This window comes from Daucus carota, chromosome 3, assembly GCF_001625215.2.
Source record: "Daucus carota subsp. sativus chromosome 3, DH1 v3.0, whole genome shotgun sequence".
Classification (NCBI taxonomy): Eukaryota; Viridiplantae; Streptophyta; class Magnoliopsida; order Apiales; family Apiaceae; genus Daucus; species Daucus carota.
In genome coordinates, this window is record NC_030383.2 from 58,866,836 (window position 1) to 58,874,740 (window position 7,905).

Below are 7,905 nucleotides of genomic sequence, written 5' to 3' on the forward strand. Positions count from 1 at the left end.
GCAACAGGACAACGCCGACAAAATACAAGATTGAGTATCGTAGATCATGCCGGATGGTCTCCGAGATGCCTAGGTTTTCTGTTTTTATATCCCCGAAAGGGTAATCTTCGTATCATTAGGAAGGATATTTTTCATATCCCCAGAAGAATAGTCTTTTACGATAATAACTTAATAAATACAATATGTTCACAAAAGACAAACAACATCTCGTTAAACACTTCTTGACGAGACGAAAGTAGTCAAGAAGGTTTGACCCCATGTTGAGACATGGGGCGCGCCTTCAGCGTCTCGTCAAACAACGCCAAAGATCGCGCCTCTCCTCCCATGGCACATGTGGGCGTGCCCATATATCAAGAAATACAATAAAATTAGTAAAGCCCATATCTATCAAGCCCAATCAAGTACGTACCAACCCAATGACTCAATGAGGACTGAGCAAAATTTGATTATAATGGTATCAATGAAGAACCTTACAAGAAAAAAGTAGTTATTATTATTATTATTATTATTATTATTATTATTATTATTATTATTATTATTATTATTATTATTATTATTATTATTATTATTATTATTATTATTATAATTATTATTATTATTATTATTATTATTATTATTATTATTGTAATAGAATTGCTTTCCATTTCGGGTCATGAAATGAAGTTTCAAGACTTTTATTACTCCCTCTGTCCCTCCCATTTCTCATCGAATGAGTTGGGTACGGAGGTTAGGAAATTTGTATAAAGTAGTGAAAAAGTGAAAGCCCTCCCATTTCTCATCGAATGGGGTGACTACGGAGTTTAAGAAATTTGTATAAAGTAGTGAAAAAAGTGAAAGAAAAGTGGTTGAAGTGGTGGGACCCATTGAATTTTAATGTATAAAATGAAGATAATAGAGTAAAAGTAGTGTGGAAAAAAAAAGTGGGGAAGTGGTGGGACTCATTGACTATTTTTGGTAAATTTTGAAATATAAAAAATTGAATAAGATAAAAAAAAAAAGAAAAAAGGTAAAGAAATAATTAGGACGAAGGGACTACGAAACTTATCGGCAAATGTATTTCATTGGCCATGAGAGACCCTGATGTCCTCCGGAAAGTTGTTAAACTACTACAATTAGTCAATTTTTTTGCTATTTATGCAGAGCCTGAATCATATGGAAGCTCGGTTTAAGAGTAATTCCAACTTGAAAGAGTTTTTAAATTTAAATATTGAAAATGCAACAAGAAATTGTTCAGTATTATAATATCTAGCCTTTAACCCGTACGAAGCATGGACGGTTATATAGTTCATAATTTATTATTTATAAATTAAATTTTAACATCATTTTATTAGTATTTTTTTTTAACGTAGGAACCCGCAGCCGCTACCCTTTGGGTGCGCACTGGGTAAACCCACGAGCTCACGTGATAGCCTGCAATTAAAGTATTTTAATATTAATGAATTGAATTTTAATTAAATTATATTAACCATCTGATTATATTTTTTCACGAAAATTTAGCTTTTACAATTTATTATTTATTTATAAATATTTTTCTGTTATTAATATGTAATAATTTATTATTCAGTTAATTTTAGATTTTTCATATTTCGTATATTTTCGTATATATGGAAAAAGATATTTGTCGTGTAACAGATTAGAGTTAGAAAAAGTTGCGTGATGATTCGTGTTTGTATTGAAATGAAACACGTTAGATTTAAAAGGAGTTATATGAAGGTTCTTGTTAAAAAAAGATATGCAAAATTATATTTTATAATTTTATTTTTAACATCATTATAATTTCTTTCATGAAATATATTATGATAATGTATTATCATCCGTGTTTTTAGTATTTGAAACTGTTTAAAAATATAAGAGTAATAGACCTCCACATGTTGTAAACTTGTAGTTGCAGAGGAAGGGTACCAGGCCAAAAATTATAATAACTAAAATTTACCCATGTTGATTTATTATAATAAAGTTAGATTACCCTGTTATCAGCCCATTCTAAAAATCATTAGTCATGTCTTATTTTATATGGAACTACCCGTCATCTTTTATTTAATTTTTAAATAAATATTTTATTTTCCTCCCTTTCCATAATAAGGATCCCCGCTATTTTATACTTCCTATATTTTTCGTTATTGTTGTTTTACATTTACTAAGTTCAAGTAGGGCTGTAAAAAAAATCCGAAAAATCCGATATCCATCCGAAAAATCCGTTACCGTATCCGGGAAAAAGCGGATATAATCCGTATCCGAAATTAAACGGATATTATCCGGATTCGAATCCGGAGATTGCGGATACGGATATGGATATAGGCATATATATAATAGTACTTATATAAATTTATTATATATATATTTTTTATCATATAAATTTTAAATAAGAATTAATATTTAAAAATAATTAACTTAAAAACAAAAAGAAAGGAGGATGTACAAACATGATACACGCTGCACAGTAATACTATTGACACTCAACCCCCAACACAAAATACCTAATCTGATCCTTCACTTCAATTAGAAATCCATCTCTTCACCTTCACTTTCCATGACCAAAGAATCAATACGACTCGTGACAGCAATTTGTTTCTGAGATTTATCATCGTCATCGGACCCAACTGACTTGCTCTTTTTCCTCTTTAGTCGTGACCCACTATCTTCTTTCGCAGGTTCCTCATCATCAATCATCTCCTCAATCCTCACAGCATGAATAAGAAAAAAGCTGGTGAGTTTAAAACGGATCCGGATATTATCCGTATCCGGATAATATCCGACGGATATGGATACAGATCTTTTTATTTTTAAATTTGCGGATACGGATCCAGATTCGGATATGATTTTTAGTAGGCGGATTCGGATACGGATATGGGCAAATCCGTATCCATTTTATCCGTTTGACACCCCTAAGTTCAAGTATATTAGGGCATCTCCAACTCCAAAAACCCTTAGCTAAAATTGTATATGTGGAATCTAGGTGGCACTTGCAGATATTATCTAAAAATTATACAACTCCACCCCTTAGCAAAAAATATAGCCAACCATGTTTGGTTGGCTATATTTGTAGAATTAACTGAGCCATTAGGTATCATTTTACACCAGCAAAATTATAGATAATCCGTTGGAGTATATACATGTCCCCTTTTTAAAAGTGCTTCTACTTATTTACACAAACGGGTAAAGAAAAGCAGAAGCCAGAAGCATCTTCTGCGAAACAAACAAGTCCATATTGCCCTCGGAGATGCTCTTATTATAATAAAAATAAGAAAAAAATATAAAAATATAATTATAATTAACATATAAATTAGTTATGCTAAATTACTTGCACAATAAGATTCAGAATTAGCAATGACAAGCCTAATCCGCTACGAATGCCAGATTGTATCGTTGCATTAGGCCTCTCAAAACTGAGGCTTAAAGTTTTGGAAATTTATAAAACGTGCAGCGAATTACTAAATTGTTATGTCTTTATATATACTAGCCTTTAATCCGTGCGAAACACGGGCGGTTATATAATTCGTAATTTATTTTTTATAATTTAAATTGTAACATCATTTTATTAGTATTTTAATATTAATGGATTGAATTTTAATTAAATTATATTAACCAACAGATATATTGTCGTGTAATAATAGATTAGAGTTAGAAAAAATATGTAATTATTCGTGTTTGTATTGAAAAAAAATATTCAAAATTATGAATTTATAATTTTATTTTATCGTCATTCTTGTATTTATTATGAGATAGATTTTTAGTGTTGTAGTTTATTTTAAACTTGTACTTATAAGAGATAGATTTTTAGTCTTGTAATTGCTTAAGACTTGTACCTATTAAGAGATAGATTTCTGGTGTGATCCTTTTTTTTAGCAGGATAATAATATAAGAATGACCACAAAACATGACTAGACCAAAAAAACATGAACAAAATTTAGGATTACAAATTATACCCATGTTGGCTTATTAAAGTATAGTATAGACAATTTATAAAATATATTTTATTAATTTATTATTAAAAAATAAATTTAAAATTGATATACCTTGATAATCTTATTTTTCTTTTCATGTATTATTTTAAGAGGTATATTTTTCATTATGTAATTATTTGATTAATCTTGTGATTAAATTTTTGATTCTTTTAAAATATTTGTAAGAATTGATTGGATTCTAATACTAATTATTATTTTAATTTTAATTTGTCAACTTTTATGTTAGTAAAGTTTTAAGGATGCATTTTATTTTATAATTTATATGTTTAATGTATATTATAATTTTGCACTAATGTGTTTTTGTATTATGTTTATTTCATAATTTCATTTTCAATTCATTCTAGAAATTTTTTCAAATACAATCATATTTTTAAATCTTTTTCCCAGAACTTTTCTCTCTCTCTCTCTCACACACACATATTCAAATATTAATAAATAAATTTATTGAGGATAAGTATATTATTTCTGAGGTGAGAAGACGGTATTCATTGGACGAGTTTTTTTTATCTTATCTAAATTACATTTATAAATCACACACACTTATAGGGGCCTACCCTCTACGGGTAGGGGTGAGAAAGAAACCGAGTTAAAATCGAAACGCAACCGAAATTATTAAAAACCGACAAATATCAAATCGCATAAAACTGAATCGAATCGAAACCGAAAATTTAAAAACCGAACCGATTATAATGATTACGGGTTCAGTTTTAGGTTAGAACCGAACCGAAAAAACCGAACCGATTATAAATAAATAAATAAATAAATATATATATATATATATATATATATATAATTTAAACTTAGACAGTATTTTATTAGTATTTTAGTGTTAATGAATTAAATTTTAATTAAATTATATTAATCAACTGATTATATTTCTCACGAAAATTTGGTTTTTACAATTTATTATCTATTTATAAATATATTTTTGTTATTAATATGTGATAATTTATTATTCAATTAATTTTAAATCAGATTTTTCATATTTCGTATATCTCCATATGTATGAAAAAAATATTTGTCGGGTAACAAATTAGAGTTAGAAAAGGTTACGTAAGAGTTTGTGTTGAATTGAAATATAACATGTTAGGGTTAAAATATATATATATATATATATATATATATATATATATATATATATATATATATATATATATAAAAATTCTTGTTAAAAGTGATATTCAAAATTGGATACTTTATTGGCCATGAGAGACCAAGAAGTCTTCCAGAAAGTTATCGAAGAATTGAACACAAACCCATTTATCTCACACACTTTCTTCTGCTCTCCTGCGAAAGCCCATTTTATTCTTATATATTAGTAAACCTTTTTCATCTCTCCGTTCAAATCCCCCTAAAACCCCCTCTCAAAGCCCTAATTTTTTTGCCTAAACGCATCAAATTCAGTTGCCCCTTGACCCAATAAGTGGCCCTCTTCAAAATCCGCCTTAAAGGGTTGTAATTCTATTGATAGTAGTGACAATGGCTTCATTCTTGACGGAATTTTCGTGTGTCATAACAGTGTTACCACCACCATTTGTCGTCTTTATCAAAATCTTGTGAAGGGCAATGATTGAATTAAATTTTGTATTATTATAGATCTAGCTACTAATATCAATATGGACTCCTTAATAATATCAAATTTAATTTGAGAAAATTTGAAAGCCTAGCAGTTATAGATATGAGAAAGAGAGAAAGAACAAATCGTGTTTTTGGTGCTAGTACATGCCGCCTGCATTCAAGCTTTTGTGTGGATATGTTTGGAGTATAACTTGCATGTTGACAAAATACGTGATGATTGGTTAAAGGTAAGATTTTCATTAGCATCCAAATCATAAAATTTCTCAAGGTAAACATTTAAATTACAAATTAAATATTGTTTTTCGCCTGAGTCCTGTGATGTATTTCAAAAATTCTGAATTTTCACATTTTAAATTACTGCTTCTGTTGTACTTTATGTCTCAAAATCCAGCACTATGAAGACTATATATGCACTGCAAACATGTTCTATTAGCAACACATATATGATGATCTCCTGTCTTCAAGAAAATATTGATTTTCATATAAATTTTTCTTATACATATATAGATATTATAATTTACTTTTTAAACACTATATAGACTTTTAGAATAGAGAAACTACAAATATAAATAAATATTTTAAATGAGAAAGTATGTGGGAATAAGCTAAGTTCGTAAAATAATGGATATTAAATTTCTTATATATCCATATAACTTTGTTTTATAATTAGGTTATTGGAGAACAATTTATAATTTTAGCACGAATTTATGAAAGTCATTTTTTTTCTTGATGAATCTGTACATTTATCTTTAACACAGATGTCTATATTAAGTGCGAAAATTTTGAATTTCTTTATTTTCACCATGACCTTATTTATACATCGTCTGTGGATATTCAAATGGGCCTAAATTTTTTCTCGGCCCAATACAGGATCTTGAGCCATCTAGATACTTCTATATCCATCGTCAAGATCTATATATCTCAATAAGCATATACACATCTACAAACTATATCTACATATACATAAAAACACACATCGTGTGTATATATCATATTTTTACTAGATCTAGAACCTTTCAATTCTAATTTCGATCACTATATAGACCTTCATATACTGCTATTTGTTCGATAACAGATCATCGATCATATTTCTCGTCCACAATCGTAAATGAAAAAAAAGCGTGATAAAATTATCTTGGACGGGGTCATCTTGCTATCTTGTAAGTAATCCCTCTTCTATTTTGTATGTAATTAGTTTAGATCTTATTTTATCCAGAGTTAAATTATAACGAGTTCACGCTGCTTTAACGATATATCAATTTACAAGTGGCCATATTTTATCTTTGATAATCGTGCGATTGTTGTAAATTATTTCATTTTTAATCATTTTTTTCCTGAATTGATTTGGTTTAATTTGAAATATATTTAGTCGTCAATAATTGTTTAAATTACGTTATTATTGTAATTGACAACTGATTGATTTAAATATTTTTTTTATCCTTTATCACACAGGTAAAACTAACACTAATATAAGTCAACTTTATACTCAAACAATGAAGGAGGTGCTTCAATTTTCAGGTAATTAATGTTGATCAACTTATTGTTACTGCTAAAAGTATCTACCACCATAAAATTGAAGGACTTTCGTTATGATTTCTTGGAATAGTTGGTCTAACCATCCAATTTTGTTTTTTCTTCCGTATAAAGTGGATAAACACTGAAAGTGGACATGGCCCTAATGCTTCACTCCCCGTCGATACAAGATAATTTTTATAACACGAGTATCAATAATATATCTGGCTTTGCATATGGCTTGAAAATTGTTTTATGTGATTCTAATGTGCGATGATTCCTCTTGAACTTTGTAGACAAGCGGGAACGAGGAACATGGGTAAGAGATGTGGCGAGTGGAGGGAAGATATCTCGAGGCATTCCAATGATGCCACAGCAGTATTACCCATCTCCATGCCTGGCTTTGAGAATCCTGAAAGAAGTTCACAAATGAGGAGCGAGGTGACAAATATTAACCATACGGGACCTATTCGAACTCCACCAAGCATATCAGATCAGATGCGAAGATACCATAGTCATCATGTCCAAAAAACATACATGCATGCTCACATGAACAAGGCAAAACATATAAGAGTTGGAGATGAAGCTACTCCATTACCAACAAATACTCTGTATGTTGGTCTGCTTATAGAATAAAACAATGGACCTCGGGACGCGTTTAGATAGACCTAGTAGGGTCAATGTGGGACCTAGTAGAACCAGACTTAGTTCTAGTTGTAGCTATTGATCTATCGAGAGTCTTGTGATGTTTTAGTGAGTGGCGCAAGGCTAGACGATGACCCTTAGTGATGGTTTCTTATGATTTGTATTTAAATTTTCGTTTAATAATATATGTTTGTATTTAAATTTT

At 29.4% G+C, this 7,905-nt stretch overlaps 1 long non-coding RNA gene across 2 annotated transcripts; it reads left to right on the plus strand.

The window, feature by feature from the left end:
• The first annotated feature begins 5,145 nt into the window (after positions 1-5,145).
• Positions 5,146-7,905, plus strand: LOC135151707 (uncharacterized). 2 transcript variants are annotated; one of them, XR_010290591.1, is made up of 3 exons: positions 5,146-6,703; positions 6,996-7,061; positions 7,191-7,905. It is a non-coding gene; the product is annotated as an uncharacterized LOC135151707 (long non-coding RNA). The 2 variants fall into 2 exon arrangements; XR_010290590.1 differs by having other exon boundaries at positions 7,352-7,905.